The 21,108-nt window shown below is 37.1% G+C and overlaps 1 long non-coding RNA gene across 2 annotated transcripts; it reads right to left on the reverse strand.

The window, feature by feature from the left end:
• Positions 1–1,143: 1,143 nt before the first annotated feature.
• On the reverse strand, positions 1,144–20,736 carry LOC131542731 (uncharacterized). 2 transcript variants are annotated; one of them, XR_009271775.1, is made up of 5 exons: positions 20,563–20,736; positions 3,466–3,556; positions 3,192–3,376; positions 1,722–1,858; positions 1,144–1,463 (listed from the first exon to the last, which is right to left on the reverse strand). It is a non-coding gene; the product is annotated as an uncharacterized LOC131542731 (long non-coding RNA). The 2 variants fall into 2 exon arrangements; XR_009271774.1 differs by lacking the exon at positions 20,563–20,736 and having other exon boundaries at positions 3,466–3,644.
• Positions 20,737–21,108: the final 372 nt, after the last annotated feature.

Genomic DNA, 21,108 nt, shown 5'->3' on the forward strand with positions numbered 1-21,108 from the left:
CGAAAGGGGCAACCCGCGCCGTAACAGTTCCACCAGGGAGGGGGGGTGGGCACTCTGGAAGCCCCTCAGGACAGACATGGACAGGAACACAGACGGGGACCTCCAGAGTGGAACAGACAGACAGAGGCCATGGCAGGGCAGGGAGCTCAGGAGGCCATGGCAGATGATCTTCGTGGCCATGGCGGAGCAGGGAGCTCAGGCGGCCATGGCGGAGCAGGGAGCTCAGGCGGCCATGGCGGATGGTCTTCGTGGCCCTGGCCACATTTTTCGGCCCGCCCACCCTACCAAGAGCTCTACTACCCCCCCCAAAAAAATTTCCTTGGGGAATCCAGGGGGTATCAGGGGCCCTCCAGGGCTTAACAGACAGGACACGACACTGGCCAGACACACAGACAGGACCGGGTAGCCCTCCAGGGCTAAACAGACGGGGACAGGACAGGCCAGACACACAGACAGGACAGCCCACAGGAACAGTTCGGAAGCTGAGGATTCTACTGGGCATGACAAGGAGTCAGGGGCCCTCACAGGGTCCCTCAGCAACCGCCTCCACTTCCACAACAGGGAGGCAGGCGGCTGGAATGGCCTCCATGGCCACAACAAGAGGAGCCGCCTGCCCCAGACGAGTCTCCATGGACAAGACAAGGTAATGTTAAAATGTTCCTGTGGGCACGACAGGACGGCACTCCTGGCCGTCACATGTAGACTTGCTCCACGGGGACCCGGGTCTGGACTGGAGTCAGCGGCGGCCGGCGGGCGGGAGCTCCAGGCGGGCTTGCCATACGCGCTCCAGGTGGGCTTGCCGTACGCACTCGTGGCGCCCTTACAAAAAATTACTGCAGTTTAAAAAAGTAATACTGCAGTTTTTGTTACATGTAGAAAAATGCCGTTTTTTGGACACGAAAAAACTGCATTATTTCCGTTTTACTGCAATACATCTGAAGTACTATTGAAATACAACTCCAGTAGAGCTGCAGTATTACTAACAAACAACTGCAATAGAACTGCAGTATTACTGCAATACAGCTGAAGTAGTACTACAATTATACTGCAATAAATCTGCAGTAGTACTGCAATATATAATACAACTGAAGTACAATTCAGTACTACCAAAGTGCAATACTAATAAAATGATGTACAGTAACACTGAAATGCAACCAGAATATTCAGAATAACAAGTTTTATTTTACACAACTGCAATATAATAAATTAAGGTACAAAACAACAGTGAATGTCTCAAACAGCAATGCAACAATAAATGATTTTACTTTTCTTTAAACTTAAAATAACAGGCTGAGAGTTACACTAAATGTATTTAGTGTTTATTTACAAATCACACAATCATGCACATTTCTTCCCGCATTATTCTGACGGGTTTCATTTTTTGAAGAGCTTATCCTCATCGTTTTGCTTGGTTCTTATGATTGCCTTCATCTCAGATGTGGAAACACTATTTTGGATGTAGTCTGGAAAAACAAACAAACAAAAACTCAGAAAATCTCAAGTTTCAGTTACACTTTTCACTACTACAGGCATGTTTAGTATGCTTAAAATAAATCCTGAATTGTGATGTTACCAAGTGTTTGTGTAAAGTATTCATTCTACTCCCAATTAAATTCTTATGACATATTGGTCAGCATTAACAATGTCTTTGAACACTCCAGGTAACAGAAGTTAAAAGGTTGGTTCACCCAAAAATGAAAATTCTGTCATCAATAACTCACCCTCATATCGTTCCAAACCCGCAAGTCCTTCATTCATCTTCAGAACACAATTGAAGATCTTTATAATGAAATCTCAGAGCTTTCTGTTCCTGCATTGATAGTCCATTCAACTACCCCTTGAACAATAACATGCATTTCTGGAAAAAAGCATAGACACAATCATGTTTAAGTACTCCAAAGTACTCCAAAGTTATTTGCCCTCTTTATCATTTTGGTTTTTCGTTCAAAATTATAACCTTAAATAAATTAATTAAATAATAATAAAAAGAAAAAATAATAGAAAAAAAAACAATTTACAAATATACAAGTATATAATTTAAATACTACTAGAATACAGTATATAGAATATATGTGTTCCACAGTTATTGTGGAATTTATTGTGTTATTATTCATTTAATACTTTGTGTAGCCTATAACTCTCTTCACACATAAGGGCTAATCCATGGCTAGGTGTGCATTACATGATTTTAATGCATGAGGTGGAGGCAAAGAACCACTCGACATGAAACAGGTTGCCTCCACTGAAGTTGATTAAAATTGTGTAATACACACCTGTTACAGCTAGTTTAAAAAGTTAAGTTAAAGCTGCCTTTAAAGAGATAGCTAACCCAAAAATGAAAATTCTGTCATTAATTAGTCATCCTTGTGTGGTTTCACACTCGTAAGACCTTCATTCCTCTTTGGAACACAAACAAAGATATTTATAAAGAAACCGAGAGCTTTCTGACCCTGCATAGACAGCAATGCAACTTACACATTCAAGTTCTAGAATGGTAGGAAAGACAACGTTAAAGTAATTCATCAAGCGACACGAGTGTTTGCATCCAAAAAAAAAAAAAAAAACTACTTTACCACTTATTTACAAAAATATTGATCTGTAATGTGCATTCACAAGAGCATCACAATGCATGAGAGTTGTGTTCATGCGACAGAAGACAGAATTGAGGTTAAACCACTGGAGTCACATGGATTACTTTCACAATGTCTTTCCTATTGTTCTGGAACTTAAATGTGTAAGTTGCGTTGCTGCCTATAGAGAGGGTTCAGAAAGTTCTCAGATTTCATCAAAAATATCTTAATTTGTGTTTTGAAGATGAAAAAGGTCGTACGGGTTTGGAATGACATGAGGGTGAGTAATTAATGACAGAATTTTCATTTTTGGGTGAACTAACCCTTTAATGTTTGTGGAGTACAATTTGACTGGAAGCGTAAAACCAAGTAAATTTTCATTAGTTTGTTTGGTTACAGGTCATTAGATCTAGCGTTCTGACTGTATGTGTGTGCTACAGTACAAGCAGCACATTGATTTAAAATAGCGATGGAACTGATTGTAATTATCTGCATTCACTGTTTTAATGCACACCTTCCAGTCAATCAGAGAGAATCAGAGTCCACAAAAAAAAAAAAAAAAAAGTTGAGAGCTTATGTTAAGCATTGAGAATAATTGCTGTTATAACTAGATTTCATTACCTTTCCACTGCCTCAGCTCTCTCTCTGTTTTCATACTGAAATGGCACTAATATTGTAGATCTTCTTTTAGCTCTTTGATTTCATTTAACTCCTCGATCTCTTCATGTCTGAAGATCTCTTCCATGGATGAGACGACAGAGGACTTATACACTTGATTTCTCCAGCACTCCCACTGGTCTTAGTTCCTGAAATACAATAGCAGTTATTATGTATTATAAACTATAAAGATAATAGTTAATAAAAGATCAATTAAATAAAGTAGATTACTGCTCACCATTATTTGAGTGCTTGTTTCACCACAGCCATCATCCTCTGTTGAATTATATTTTTGGTCGTCTTTTTTTAGTTGTTACCAGTGCATTTTCCTGAAAACAGCAATCACACACTGATAAAATGTCCATTTCCACACATTAATGTCACACTACAGCACATAAATGCTGGTGTACAGTGCTGTGAAAAAAAATCCTGATTTATTCTATTTTTGAGTATATCAGCACTAAATATTGTAAACTGTATTTTGTGTTTATTCAGGTTGCCTGTTTCATGCACTTTTTTTTGAAGATTTGAACCAATTTAAGTCAAGTCACCATTATTTATATAGCGCTTTATACAATACAGATTGTTTCAGTGCTGCTTTACAGTGATAAAAAGAAAAATAATGATGCAAACAGAATTCACATCTGCTGTGAAGCAGCTCTAAACAGTAAAACGTGTCATTGTTCAGTTGAAATCAGTGTTGACTCAGTTAATTTCGATTAACTGTATAAAAATCATCAAATATAAAATAATTTCAGTGCATCTAGATAGCAGTGGTGTCATCATCTAGCTCAGTTCAGTACTCATCCAATAGTGTCAGTGGAGTCAGATCAATAATACAGGCCCACCCAATCAGAAGCTTGGCCCACCCTGGCCCCACACATAACAGCCAATCACAAAATTGTTGTGATATTCAACTGAGGTTCATATATTTTTTTATTTTTCGTTTTCTTACCGTCCACACCCACATACGTGCTAATACTGTATTTTCACACATGAGGGAGCCGCTATCAATATGCGCAGAATTGAAATCCTTTTGAATGAGAGCTCGCGCCTTTCACTTTCACTTTCGATTTGGCCATCACGCCTACAGTGCTCTGTGTAAAGGGAGAACATCTTACAAGATCAGATATTTGTCAGTGAGCTAAGAATCTGTTGATGCATGGTTTTGTCAGTCTCAGTGGTGTAGTGCAGGGTATATTCAGGTATACGGCGTATCAGACTATACCTACTTCTAAATACCCTCTGATGCGCATTCAGTGGTGCCTCGCATTAGTCAAAATAATGACAGTCCACCACATGATTTGCTAATCAAATCATCTGTGAATAAATGCAAATATTCCCTAAAAACACCCAGTAAAGACAGTGATGCGGTCAGGACGCGTCGGCTTCCGTTTAAATAAGATTGATGATTGCGCCCGCGCCTGCTTTGTCCCGAGACAAGAGGCTGACAGAGTTGCTGCTTCTTCAACAACAACTTCGAATGAAGACGTCAGCCAAAGTGAACACTCTTTAATAACAGAACCAGTGCATGAAATGTGATCAGCTGGACAAGACTTAACTAATAATCACACTTAACAAGGACAGGAACAAGACCAAATATGGACACAAGAGGCGGGAACACATGACACACACGACAGAGGACGTGACAGATATATTACATTGATCAAAGAATGGCAATAAATACATTTATAATGTTACAAAAGATTTCTATTTCAAATAAATGTTTGAACTTTCTATTCTTCAAAGAATCCTAAAAAGATTTAATGTATGAAGGTTTCCAAAAAATAAAATAAAAAAATGAAGCTGCACAACTGTTTTCAACATTGATAATAATCAGAAATACTTAGATCAGCATATTAGAATGATTTCTGAGGGATCATGTGACACTGAAGGCTGGAGTAATTTTTTTTTTACATGCTGGAAAGCATTTTTTTTTTATCACAGAAATAAATTACTTTTTTACAATATATCCACATAGAAAACAGTTATTTTAAATTGTAATACTATTTTATATTTTTTACTGTATTTTTAACAAATGAATACAGCTTTGGTGCGCATAAAAGACTAAAAAACATAAAATCCTAATTTTGACCCATATAACATTCTCCTTAGAAACCGTCAAAATGTGATCATCTTCACGGTCACACTTTTCAAAAGTCAACTGTGTGCTCGTTACAGACGTCTGGCGAACACAAGCAACTCCTTCAAACTTTCTCCAGTGAAACATTTGCTTTTATTTTCCCCGAAAATCCTCACAACAGCGAGTGACCTGGTTCGGCTTTGCCCCGGAGGAGCTGCTCTACCATTTGTTTACTTGTTGACTTTAGTTGAAACTCCCTAAATGACAATCCTATTTAAATATGCTTTGCATTTTCCTCATTTAATTTGCAGCACACCTAAGGCAAAAGTCAATCCCATCAGTACATGCTGAGAGCAACAATTAAATATTAAAAGAGTTTCTTGGTAAGTCCACATGCCCCAAAATCAATATTGTCGGAGCTGTTTGTGCCCACGAGGCAGCTTCTCCTTAAAAATAATCCATCGCTTCCCTGCCAGAACATCATTCACAGGCCTGAAGATACCCATGATGCCTGCAGTGCCGACCTGAGGGCCGCATCCAATCAGAGGGCCTGAGGGAAGACGGAAGAGGTCGAAATGCTTATTCTTTTTTTTTACTAACCCTCGACGGAGGCCATTTCTCATCACGCTGGCAGCAAAGTGTCTATTGGGTACGCCTGAGCACATTGTTTCCTGGAGATTAAATTGATTTGAGGAGGAATGATTAAGAACGTGGAAAATGGCTGTCAGCGGGGAGAAACTCAAATCTCGGGAGCAGGTTAAGTGATTATGGCAGGCTATGATTCATATCGCACTAAAAACAAATTGCAAGACGCTTAATATCTCAAAGGCAAAGTGGACCTTTAGAGCAGAAATGAGCCAACATTAGCCATATGGAAACACACGTGAAGAGGGATGGCTAGTTAAAAATTGGGATAATGAATTATAATAGTTATGGTACGGGCTGCTGTTTACAGATTGTACTGCATTTTTATACTTAGGGATATGAGTTTGTTTCAAATCTGTAACTCTCGACTCTTCTGCTCACCAAGGCTGCATTTATTTGATCAAAAATACAGAAAAAAAAAACAGCAATATTTTTTACGATGCATTAAAATGATGAATTAAGATTAATTAAAATGAACACAAGTGACAGTAAATACATTTATAATGTTACACAGTATTTTATTTCTACTCATCCAATAGTCCGGAATAAAATAAATGCACCATAGTTTCTATAAAAAAAAATCAGCAGCACAACTGTTTTCAACATTGATAATAATCAGATATGATTCTTGAGCAGCAAATCAGCATATTAGAATGATTTCTGAAGGATAATGTGACACTGAAGACTGGAGTAATGATGCTGAAAATCCAGCTTTGATCACAGAAATATATATTTATTACTTTGTTATTTTAAATTGTAATAATATTTCACAATATTATTGTTTTTACTGCATTTATCATCAAATAAATGGTGCCTTGGTGGGCAGAAGAGACTTCTTTCAAAAACATGATCAAGTTGAATTATTCCAAACTTTTGACGGGTAGTGTATAAACAAAATAAATAATGATTTTTGTCATTTTGTCGTTAAATGTCTTTGCTCTTTAAATATCCACAACCTTTCTCTACCTAAAGCCATTATCTTATATTTTCTGAATTCGAGAGCACCTGCAGGTTAACAAAACGGCTCTGAAATTCATCACGAGTGAGTAGTATTGGCTGTTGTCTTCAGCAGTAAAGATCTGGATCAATAAGTAGCGTGTTGTCTAAATGTTACATCACAGTGTGTCTTCGTTTTAATCATTTTCACATCACCTATAAAATGCCACACAAGGCAAACATTGATCCTAAGATGCTGAGCTAGTTGTTTACATTAGCTACAATTATATTCTACAGCAGAGCGCCGCTGCAAAACAGCCTGACCTTTTTAAGTCATGAGGTCTCGTTTTCACGTATTTCAGACATTTTGTGGACGTTTGAAGAGATGCCAAATTATAGTCAAAATAAATTTCTTGGAATCATAGATACCATGATAAGTCATCAGTTTTTTTTTTTTTTTTTTTTTGTTTGTTATATCATGAATTAATAGAATTAATTAAACGTTTCTGATCCTCAAGTCTGATTGGCTGAGAGCCTTTTCCAGGAGTGTGATATTCTAGTGATAACAGATCCAACCATTTCACCATTTCACTCCGCTTGCAGTATATCTCACAGCAAGTGTCATGGCAGACTCCCAAATCCACTATAATTTTATAAATAAAACTTTTTTTTAATACCAAGATTTTTTTGGGAGAGAATGTACTTGTTTAGATTTCAAATACGCAGTTTGTTAATAAAGATTATGTCTTTTTGAAAATTTGCTTCGAGGTTTTCAGAGATGTGAGCTCCAGGGCGTTAGAGGCCGTTCAACGCTCACAAACCCGCCGAGAGCAGCCTTACCTCAGCCAGATCTTCTGGAATTTACCGCTGGCTTTGATGTCTCTATAGTGGTTAAACATGAGATATAATTCATTGTCGGTAAATCTAACAGGCAGTCTTAATTTGTTCCAAAGCAAATAGTTTCGGCTGTGGGCAAAATCTCATCACGTTATATTTTATAGAACTTTAGTGCTGTATATCAGAGCGCAGTCTTTGTACTTTTGACTGAATTGCCTAGCAACTTTTATGATGGCTGTTTGCACTAAGCAGCGCTGCCACTGGAAATCACCCTTAACAAATGAAAGGATAGTAATTTACGACAAAGATATCGCTTTCCTCTGTGGACATTCAAACTAATGTTTTATTGTGAATATGAGATTGATCTGAAGAATGAATGCAGTATCAGATGCATTTTCGAATCAGTAATGGAGTCTTGGGCTCAGCTGTCAACTTGAGATTTGAATCTGTGGTGGAAGGAAGTAGTTCTGTAAAAAAACAAAAAAAAAAACACTCCATGTCTTATGTATTTACACAATACGTCAAGCTGTTGTATAAACGCAATATCACACTACACTGATAACAATGATTTTGTGGTGAAGTAAATACTACAGAAAAACAAATGCAATTTCTACATTAAATAATTTAGTTCAGGCAAGAATTTAAATAAAAGAGTAAATTCAATATTAGTACTCAATTTAAGCTTGTAGAATTTAAAGTTTGAACTTATAAGTATATTTTACTTGGAATTGTTTGTTATTTTTACAAATATTGTTTAAGTAAATATCAACATCATGATCCCGTTGTTCCCATCATGCACTTGGGCATGAATAATTAATAAGGTAATTATTTTATTTTTTTTTTGCTGTTTTCGAGATGTATTTACACTGTTTTATGGTTGCTTTTGTTGTTAGGTGAAGTAACTTGCTGTTTTATGACATCTGGAGTTAATTTTTTACTCAAAATGACCCATTCGCACTCAAACACCATTTACTGATTGTCACCGTCATTGTGTATCATGGCCAAGTATTGAGGTCTCTGTGTTCATTCAGTTAATAAATATATTGTATCAACATATTACCTTAAAATGAATGACCAGCAGTCTACTTGCTTACATACATGCTTATAACTTAACCACATGCTTTATAGACTTTTTTTTTTTTTTTTCAGTGCTATGTTGTTTAAGTAAAGTTTACAAACCGTGACTGAGTGAAATGTACAGTGCTTGAGCATTGTAGGGTAAACTTAAAATAATTAAGTAGAAATTACTCATCAAACTCTACCTGGCCACGTTAAATTTACTTATTTCCTTTACTAATTTTAGATAACTTAGTTAAGTAGATTTTAAAAATATTCTGCAAAAACTTGCAAAAGAAAAATTAAGTAAATTTAACTTCTTATTTTTTTCAGTGTAGTTGCTGCGCAATATGTCTGTATATTGGCACACTGTGATTACCTTTATACAGCCATACCGCACTGCTACTCCAGTGATGTTATGTATTATGTTCACAACAATAATACATGCATAACTGAGAATAAATTATCTTGTATGTCATTACAATGCCAGTAAACCACATATAGCTGAACATGTTAGCAATCGAATGCATCCCCAAAATGTCTTATTTTGCCCTGCTGCATGAAATTAATTAACAGACTCTCACATATTAAAAAGCAAACAAACAAGCCTTCATATGATTTTAATGACACATCACAAAATGAGGTTGCTTAAAAATGACTTATTCCTTTTTAACCCAAGACACATGATCTAATTCAAATGAAATAAAGTGGCTGAGGCACTGTAATAATGTAATTATTGCTAATGGGCATACAGGTTGAACCACATTTGCGATATATTTAAATGAGCACAGAAAGCGATCAGGGTGCCATTCTCATGGGGAACAGCCCCAAATTATGCATTAATGTGTTGGGAATATGCAAAAACCACTGCACTCATTCTCTGAGCGCTAAAAGGTGGGCTGAGAATCAGTGGCGTCACTCCAGCTCAACTAATGCTCTTAATCTCTATTCACTGCAATGATTGACAGAGTTTGAATCGTGATACGTTAGCCTGTGCTGAATGTGGCCACCTGAGGATTTTAGTAATTTATTTATACATACTTATGCAATTTTAATACTCTATAATGATGTCATCTGCAATTTCATATTGTCGTTATGCCTGTTTGGGGGAGGAAAAAAAAAAAAGGTTTGTTTTTTTGTTTTTGTTTTTTTTTTTTCAACAGAAGCTCCTGGTTTATCATTTGTGGATTCCTATAAATCAATGTTGCAAAATTTTTGCATGAGATTCAGAATGAGTCGTCGTGTAGATGATTGACACTCATCAAAATAAACAGAGGTCAAGTGCAGCAACATGAATTCAATAACTGAATCACTCAAATATCTGAATTATATCACAGCATGTATGTCAGAGTTCACCTAGGGGCACCGTCTAAAGTTCTTCAAATAATGAATGGAGGGCGTTGAATGCCAGCTTTTTCCTTTTTTTTTTTTTTTCCCAAGCCAATAAAGTGCAGAGTGCTCACAGGTGCAAAAACATGGAAAAAGTTCCATAGAAAAAACAACCAAACCAAACAAAAAAATAAAATAAAATAAAACTTTAAAAAACCTTGGTTCCAGTATTACAATGACTCAATCAGAGTACTCTTCAATAGCTATGCACACCAGTCAAAGAACTAACTGACTGCTTCATTACGTGATAATTTATACTCATGGGTTCAACCATTTCTCAGAAGCCGTAATATCACATGAAAATAATATAAAATAATCTCACATAAAGGATTAGTAATCGAATAACACCATTTCCTTCAATCCACCAATATCAATAGCACAATATACCATAACTTCAATTCAGCAATAATTATAAAAAGTCAAGTGCAAGAACTCATAAAACAGTTTCCACCCCTTTTCACTCATACTTGGTATCTCCCACTCCCCATGATGCAACACAGCAAAGGTATAAAAAGGCTGACAAAAGTCGTTTTGGGTCTTTTATGCAGTTCAAGATGGCCACCACTATATATGCTGAACCAGGTAATAGCAAACAGTTTATAAGAAAAACTTAAATGTCCAACGGTTTTAGTGTTCAGGTGGCCAGTCTGAACACAACGGGCAGTTGCAGGTGTGTAAACGTATGTGCATGTGTTTGTATAATCCATCTCCCCACCTTGCTGACACATCAAGGTAAATAAAGAGCTTGTAAATCCCAAGTATGTGTTCATGTCTTAATACCATAAGGGACTATGCAGAAGGAACAGAGGGCAGCTCTGTGACAACGTAAAACATTAAGACTTGTCTAATATAAATGAAACTGAAAATGAATGTGCCACTATTTCTGTTCAACTCAGAATGCATTGATTCATGCATGCATTGCAGTATTTTTATAAAAATACATCTTTATATAAGAAGTGCACTCAAAATGCTTAAATGAATGACTCTGCATTTGGTGCAAGAGGGCCTTTAGTTTGCACGCTGGTGTGAATGCTGAGCGTGTCTCTCCTGATCACTGAGGTAGTGCTTACTCACCCGGGAACATCAGTAACCTGAGCATGTGTGTCGGATCTGTTGCCTTTGTTGGTATAAAGTCATAATTCAACAATAAATAAATATGCAAATGAATGCAACAAAGGCCCAGAGTCAAGAATAGACCAAAAAAAAAACGAAAAAAAACACACACACACACACAGCATCGCAACAGACTGCTACTGTGCATAAAAACCTTACAAGCACTCTGTTAGATGTTTAATGAATCTTCAATTATCTTCAGTTGGACTTAATGTCAAAACTAGCTCCATTTAGTATCTTAAAAGAATAATTGGCCAAAAAAATGAAAAGTTTGTTTCTTCATCAGATCTGGATAAATGTAGCATTTCATCACTTGCTCACCACTGGATCATCTGCAGTGAATGGGTGCCGTCAGAATGAGAGTCCAAACAGCTGATAAAAACATCACAATAATCCACACCACTCCAGTCCATCAGTTAATGTCTTGTGAAGAGAAAATCTATATGTTTGTAAGAAACAAATCCATCATTAAGACATTTTTAACTTCAAACCATTGCTTCTGGCTAATATGAGTCCATAATAACACTTCCTCCAGTAAAAAAAAAAAAAAAAGTGGTCTGGTCTGAATCAGGAGAGAAATCTGCACAGATCAAGCACCGTTTACAAACAGTTCAAAACAAATATGCAGGTGGATTCTGATTTACGATGACAACAGGAGATGGACATTTTTTCTTTACTGGAAGAAGCGTTATTATGGATTATGGACACATTTTAGTGAGAAATAACCATTTTAAAATGTCTTCATGATGGATTTGTTTTCTTATAAACATGCAGCTTTTAACTTTACAAGATGTTAATTGATGGACTGGAGTGGTGTGGATTATTGTGATGTTTTTATCAGCTGTTTGGACTCTCATTCTGACGGCACCCATTCACTGCAGAGGATCCATTGCAGAGCAAGTGATGAAATGCTACATTTCTCCAAATCTTATGAAGAAACAAACTCATCCACATTTTGGATGGCCTGACAGTGAGTAAATTTTCAAATAATTTTTGGGTGAACTAGTTCTGTAATTGGAGCACAAATTGCAAAACCCCCTCAGACCCCAGAGAGTTAATACATCTCCTGATTGTATTTCAAACAGTTAGAAGATCTACATAATTTAATTAATAAAAATAATTACCATCCAGTTATTTCCTGCTGGATAAATTCTGACATTTCTCTTCTCTTGTTGAATACTTTTATTGAATATGTCCTAGGTAATCATTACGCATCACACTGACATGCTCATTCTGACATTCATTTTCCACGATTTCCTGTCTTGCCCACATGGGAAGCTATTGAAACGCTTGAATCAATTGAATATTGAGCTGATTCAATTTCCATTGAACACAAATCATGCAATATCAGGGTTCAGTCTGTTCCCAGTACAAGAGAAACAGTGAAAAGGAAAGGACACCATTCATGAAGCATCTCACAGTAAAATCTCAGTACTCACACTACGTCATTTGAAACAAAGCTTGTTCATGACCTCTCCGATGAGACTTCACCTGAAATGGGGCCTTTTTGTGTATCCAGGTCTCTATGCTCTGACTCTATTCTATAGTCCTGTCTCTTTCTCTCAGAGAAATGTAGAAATGTGAGTGAAGATCTCAGAAATTTCACCAGCGAGTAAAGAAACTCCCTTACTGAGGGCCTATCATACTAATACTAATACAGCACAAGAGGAGCGCATGTAAAGAAAAGAGCTGAATGGATGACCCCAAAGTACAGTGAGTCTCCTTCATCTTGAAGAGGCGTCTGAGTCAAAGCCATGCCAGGGCTGAATGTGGTACATAATGGAAGAGATAATGAATCAAAAAGAGGATCAGACTTTTAGAAGCACTCTTGATTTATCTGCAGAGGTTCATGGTCACTACAGGTTTTGAGACAGCTTATAATGCATTAGAAACTATGAGCTGAAGTCTTGAGAGGTTGCTACACCCAATTTTTTGGTACTTGATCAACGTAGCTGTTTATTATTTAACCACAGTGCAGTATTTGTTGGGATATTTCATGTTTTGTCATCCATGTTGCACACAGAAAATGGAGAGCACTTTCTCGATTTTGAATGAGCCTGAATGGTTATGCAGAACTACAGTCATCGTTTCATCTGATGCACATATTAGCAAGTAAACAACATATCAATGAGCAGAATTTATTTATTTATTTATTTTTTACTTTAAGATTGACCAAAAATCTACAAAGTATAACCATGGTTCCAATATTGTATGGTGTTTTCTGTGTAACCTACACTGCTGTGCAATTATCTAAATATGATTATTATATACTGTGTCATGAGTGACCCTGGCAACCACTCCAAATGTCCTAGAAAACACCTAGCAACAAACTACAAAATTACAAACAACCCCTCAGAGCAATTTAGCATCTACAATCCACCCTGAATAACTTTTTAAAATGGAAAATGGTTTAGCAAACACTTAAGGCTGGAATACACAGGCTGAACAGATTTTTAAAACACTTGGCATCATACACTTACTGACTTTTTAAATAGTGAGAAAGGAAAACCGGGCTTCATACACTGCACGACTGGGGATGACACACTAGCAGACTTTGAAATCGTTCCAATCACATCAAACTCACACAGAAATGTGTGCCTTGTTGCTAGGAGACCATTGGCAAATAAAAATAATATATATACTGTATATATATTTGTTCTAAAATCAGCTGACCATTCTGTGCCCATTATACACTATGTTATTTTCTATGGAATCAGACTGGCTTTGACTTTCGGCAACTAGCGTCAACTTCTCCAGACTAGTAAACCTCTTAGTAACCAAATAGCAACACCCTAGCAACTGCATAGCAATGCCCTAGGATTTAATCAAAAATAGCAACTGCTTAGAAAAGACCTGCTGCCACCCACAATGTTACAGCAACTGCCTAGCAACCACTTATAACACCCTAGAAACCAGAAAACAACCAACATAGAAAATTCTAAGAAACAACTGAGAGAAACTGCCTAGCAACCACACAGAACAACTTTCTAGCAACAACAGAGAATAGTTGTTGTTGTTCTATCTATCTATCTATCTATCTATCTATCAGAAGCAGTTTTAGCAATGCTATTGGATTATTTTAAGTTGAATGAGGGCTTAACAGCTCAGTGCTCCACCTCAGTCACTCAGGAGAGGCCGTGTGCTGATAAATCAGGCGTGATTTGATGAACAGCTGTCCCACTACAATCAAGATGACCCAGACATCACCTTTTGTTCTAGCAGCTTGTCTGCTCTCTCACTAGAGTAATATTGCCTGTCTCTAGTGACCTGTCCAACAAACCACTGTAGCCAATCACATGTCAGGAGGAGAAAATGAATGGGAGCGTTTCACAAGCATGACTGTTTGAGCTCAAATGTGGATCAGTGGGATATATGGGACTGGGTTTAATACACACAGCAAATACAGCCGGAGATGCTACTGTGTGCTCGGATTCTCTGCGAGTCAAAAGCAAATACGGACATTTTAGTTACATTTTAGTCCATTTGTAATGCAACTTCAAAATAGCCTTAGTCAAACGGTGTTGTACTACACACACACACACTTTTACGTACATAATCTGTTCCACAACCTAGTAATCATAGCAACCATTCCAAAGGCCCTAGCAACCACTTAGCACACTTTGGCAACCCCATTGCAACCATTCAAAACAGATCGACAGCCACTCAGAAAAACTTGGAAACAGATTAACAATGACACCTTAGCAACCACATAGCAACAGAGATTATGTACTGTAGGCGAGTACTACCTATCAATACACCAGCAACCGGCCAGAAGAGTGTAAATTCAACCAGAAGACCCTAGCAACCACCTAGCTATGCCCTAGTAACTGCCTAGCAACCACTAAGAAAATTTAACCTCTTATGTCCAGCAACAACCTATAAGCAACCGGTTAGAAACACCCTAGCAACCTCCCAGAAAACCTTAGCAACTGCCTAGCAACAGAGCCTTTGTAGACTGCTTATCCGTAGTCTAGAAACCACCTAGAGCACTGTAAAAATTGCTCAGAGCAACACCTTAGTAACCACTCAGCAATTGCCTAGCAACCACTACAAACACTTTTAACCTCCTGTGTCCTAGCAACAACCTTTCCACCACTCACAAAACCTTAGTAACTGGTTAGAAGCGCCCTAGCAACCACCCAGAACACTTTAGAAATGGCCTAGCAACACAGTCTATGTAGACCGCTTATCAATACTCTAGCAACCACCTAGAGCACTATAAAAATAACTCATAAGACCCTAGCAACACCCTAGTAACCATCCAGAACCCCATAACAACTGCCTAGCAACCACAACAAACTCTAATAACTAGCAACCACCAAGCTACCACTCATAAAACCTTAGCAACAACCACCCAGTACACCTTAGGCTCTGTTGCTAGGCAGTTGCAATGTAGACAACTTATAAATACTCTAGCAACCACCTAGAACTTTGTAAAAATCAGTCAGAAGACCATAGCAATGCCCTAGTAACCACCAAGAATCCCTCAGCAACTGCCAAGAAAGCATAACAAAAACCTTAGCAACTGGTTAGAAACACCCTAGCAACCACCCATAACACTGTGAAATCTGCCTAGCAACAGAGTCTATGTAGACCACTTATCAGTACTCTAGCAGTCAGCCAGAACACTGTAAAAATCACTCAGAAGACCTTAGCGACATCCTAGGAACCACCCAGAGCCTCTTAGCAACTGCCTAGCAACCACAACAAACAATTATAACTAGCAACCACTTAGCTAACACTCATAAACACTTAGCAACTGGTTAGAAACACCCTAGAAACCACACAGAACACTGTACATATCACCCAGAAGACCCTAGCAACACCATAGTAACCACCCAGAACCCCATAGGAACTGCCTAGCAACCACAACAAACACTTATAACTGCCTATGTCATAGCAACCACCCAGATCACACCTATCAATACTCTAATAGCCGCCTCAGAAGACCCTAGCGACCACCTATTATCCAACACTTTAGCAACATTCTATATCCTAGCAACCAACCAAAATACCTTAATAACTGCCTAACAACACCTACTAGTAAAATACTAGGAAAATTAGTGGTATACACAACTATGGAAAAATTGAATATTTTCTATCACTGAAATGAATATACACTTATTTTCAGGAACAATCACTGATATTTTCTTCAGTTATCACTCTGCATGGACTGTGAATGTGATTCTCATCAAAACTTCCTCACCTGTCTCTGTTGGTCTCTGTTACCCTTCGCTGACTACACTCGGATCTGTTTGTTCTCTCGGTTCAGACGAAAGCATCGAGCCCCATGCTGAACGTGAGTAGTTCGTTCTGGGTGAGTCTGCCGTAATCAGTCTGCTGAGATGTTGGAGGCACAAACTTGTGTGTGAAAGCACAACAGTAGGCAAATGCGAGCACTTAAGCGCAGTGGGAGAGACGCAGCGTGAGACTCCAGTATTGATGAAGTCCTTCTCCACAGACTCACACCTCTGAGAAAAGCAAAAGACTAGAGGATGTCAGAAATGGAACGATCTGTCTAGGGATTGATCGAGCTCTTGTATTTGATCAGGTGAAAAGTAAATTGCAAGGCGCTAGGTACTGTCACATGGAGTGAAATGCACATTTCATATGTCAGCGAGAGGTTTCTCAGAGAGACCAATGGAGAAACTCCCAGAGGATAATTTCATAGGTCAAAGGTGCTCAGCTTAGAAGACCCAGTTTCATTCAAATGTCAACTCAGATGTCTTAGAAGTTTCGCCTAAAAAAAAAAAAAAAAATCCATAAAAATATTCCAGATAAAAATATTTCCTAGAAATATAATGTATATTATTAACAATATGAATTGCATGTGAGCATGTCATTCCAATGAATAAATAAAGCATTTGTGTGTGTGAAAAGAAAAATCTCTGTAAATGTGAATTTTTGAGAAAAGCAGTAATTTTATTAAACAATATTAAATTGATAAAAAAGAAAAGTGACAATAACAGCGTTTACATCATTTTTTCATAATCTTTTTTTTTTTTTAGAAAATACAAACATGTACATCCATCTTGCTCACATATTACTGTAGCACAGATTTCTTTCACAAATGTCTTTATACATATATATATGTAACGTTATAATACGGATGCTCTTGGCAGGTTTCATGAGACTCTACTGTATGTCAACAATGGCTTTGATTTCAGAGAAACATCTGGCACAAAGCTGACACTTAAATGAAACTGTACTGTACTGTACTGTACTTAAATGTTGTCTGATACTGCCGCTGCACATTTGACTTCATCAGAGAAGAACATCTCTATCACAGCGCTTTATGTAAAAATCCTCGTTCTGAAACAATGCCTGCGCACAAACCCATCTCTCTCTCTCTCTCATTCTCTCTCTCCATCTGTCGATGAACCGGCTGGCTCAATTCCAGCTCTTTGACATAAGCAAGACTGGGGGACTTAACCTCTCTCCCCTGGAGCCCATCCAGACCGGCTCTAATACCACGGTGTAGCACAGAAATCTGCAGGTTTGGCCCCTCTGGCTTCCGTCTATTTATCATGTTTTCGGCCCCCAACCATTTATCATTCTGAACTAATCCATCTAAACCGCCTCTTCATTTAAAACATTATGTGTCAACATGTTCAGCTGACCTTGACCGGCCTCTCGCAACACCTCGGCTGCCAATTTGGAATGAGCTGATGATAATAGCTTTGAGGCATTGAGCACTAAGCAGTAGGCGCTTTAATGCTGATCTAGGAACAGCTTTATCCATCCAAGACCTCAACTTACAGTAAGTGCCATATGATGGACAACAACACTGATGCCTGGGTTGAGCAAATCCTGCTAAAACCAGCTTAAAGTCAACATGAAATCAAAGTTTGGACTTTCTTAATGCACATTCCTGTTCTTATTGACAACAAATCAGTTCATTCGAGGAGAAAATTTCTATTTTCCATAATCTCTTAACTAAATGTAATTTAAACTTATTCTGCTTCTGAAATGACTGTCCAGTTTGGTTGACATTACCTTTTCATGAAATTATTTTTGTCAAAGGTTTATTACTTCTTGCTATATCTTGCTTCTTACTATAATTTCACATAATCCTTTGCTGTTATATTCAATAAATATAAAAAAAACAAAAACAAATCCAATAAAATATATACAAATCTAGGATATGTTTCTCAAAATTACTTAAGAGTCAACTAATAAATTAATTCATTCAAGAAAATTTTCAACAAGAAAATAAAAATGACAAAATACACTCATATTAAAAATAAAATCTCTGACAATTATGCAACGCTGTTTCTTGAATACATTTATTTTGCTTGAAACAATCACGTTTCGACTCTAAGGTCTTTGTCTGGCATGACCTTAGGGTCGAACCGTTGTGATTTGAATACATTTTTGAGTGCAGTGGCAGTGTGCCGGTTTTTGTTTATTGACTGTGAAGTGTTTCATATGATCGAGCACCTGCCCAAAGTTTTTGGATGTGCACACATTACACTCTCTTCGCTTAAATGATTAAAGACAATAACATTTCAACCAGAAAATTCTCAGTATACACATTCATTCATTCATTCATTCATTCATTTTTGTATGTATGTATTCATTTGCATTATATAGTATGTGTTTTATATATATATATATATATATATATATATATATTTTTTTTTTTTTGTCAGTTTTTTTATTACATGCAATAACTTAAAATCAACCATTCATAAAATTAGTTTTATCAAAATAAAAGTTTATAAAATCAAGTCTTGCCATTTTTCCCCCATATATGTTTCACATTATGATGCAATTATAAAAGCCATCTTGAATCAAGTTAGTTTGACCTGCAACAAACCATCTTAAGAAGCAATACAAACAGCCCAAATTCTACTATTTCGAACCTACAACCAGTCAATCGTGATGAAATCATACAGCTGGAAGCTTTTTCCTAATGCACAGATGCTTCAGATAAAAATGAAGTTACTATTATGGAAAAACGATCATCTTGTCGCCGTAACCCCAGCTGCCACAGCAAATTATTAATAAAGCTCAGTACGATTTATTGGGCAGCAGCACCACATGAAATGAAAGTTATTTCCTGAGAGCTGCTCCTCCTGATCACAGCATTCACTGGCTTCTGATGCAGATGTTGTCAGGGATCTTTACAGGTGAACACCGACTGCTATCAAATGCGTTTGTTTCATTATACTGAATTTTACAAGTATTATTATGGGGTTTTCACATAATGAAATGTTCCATTAAAAATAGCACTGTTTATTCATTTTTGTAAATGAATTTGCTGAACTCGTATTAACCATGAGCATTACAGATGAGCTTGTTGTGACAGCTAAACTCGTGAATGTTAATTAGCATACACACATATTTTTTTATGTAATCTTGTACTGTTTTGGTAAATAAATACTGAAGAAACACTGTACACTGCAAAAAGGACTTCTTTCCCACTACAATCCAGGATTCATTAAATGAGATACTAAGTCTTTTCAGAAATGATTTATGTATTTATTTGTTCATTTGTTAGTTCACTTTCTTTCTTTCTTTCTTTCTTTCTTTATTTATTTATTTACCTGTTTGTTTGTTGGTTGGTTTTTAGTAAATGTATCTAGTGTTGCTTTTCCACGAAATATACATTATCATTTATTTTTAACTTTTTTATTTAAAAAAAAAAAAAAAAAATACACATTAAAATGAAATCTCTCTTGCTACGTTTCTGGACCTGGGAATATTTCAGTTGTGTTGCTGTCTATGGAGGGATGATGAACGAAGGGTTTAGAGGTTTGGAACGACATGAGAGTGAGTAATTAATGACAGAATTTTCATTTTTGGGTGAACTATCCCTTTAACAACTGTGTAAGAAGCAAAAAGTACATTCAAATAAATCAATAAATAAACACATTCCATGTTTTGTGTTGTTGATTTGACCTTATGTAATTTTGTTCATGGTTTTTAAGGATGATGGCATATCACTCAATCTCTTCTCGTTAGCATCTGTCTAATTTGATTAGCTTAAATGACAGATGAGATCGGACACGCAATGTTCGATAACAACAACTACACACAAGGCCAGTGTTTTCTGTTCATTAGTGACTGTATAAGACTGATTAGATCTGCGGGTCTTTAATATTCCCAAGATTGAGTTTTCTCAAGAAAGACGAGCGCTTCTCTCTATGAACCATCAGTTTTGACTAAAATTATAAGGTGTTACAGTGAATCAACCGCAGGCTGCTCGACTAATGGGTGCATTGAGTGAACTGATACTTCTCTGAAGCAACACATGCAGGAGAAAGTTTTTACCTTGAACAGCAGGAACAATCGCTGATAATAAGGTCGTTTCCCCCGTCTATGTTTAGCTCAGCTTCATCCTTCTCATGAGGTTTAAGGAAAGTTTCATCAAGGAGAACATGTTGACTGGAATAAAAGCAGAGATTGGAGGTTTGTGGCAGGTGTTGTGTCGATGTCTGTGTGCTACACAAGGGAAAAGACAGACGTTCAAAACCTCGTCTGAGACACTTTTGTGAAGACAGCAGCGTGTGTGTGTGCTTGAGGAACAGAGAGGGAACAATGAGAAAACTTACACATTTGAAGGATTCTTCAGGTATCTGGGAAACACTGGATCTGTACGACTGTGTTTAAAGAGCAAAAACACATATTAAACTAGGTTATTCAAAACAACGCTGAAGGAAACTCAGCCGATTACATTTTTTTGGATTGGAGCCAAGTTTTAGGAAATTATTTTCACTTAGTTCAGAAGTATGAACTTTATTTATTTTATATATTGATTTATTTAGCTCAAAGGGAATCATTTAATTAGATTTTATAGGGAATTTGGACAGAATCACT

This window comes from Onychostoma macrolepis, chromosome 01, assembly GCF_012432095.1.
Source record: "Onychostoma macrolepis isolate SWU-2019 chromosome 01, ASM1243209v1, whole genome shotgun sequence".
Taxonomy (NCBI): Eukaryota; Metazoa; Chordata; class Actinopteri; order Cypriniformes; family Cyprinidae; genus Onychostoma; species Onychostoma macrolepis.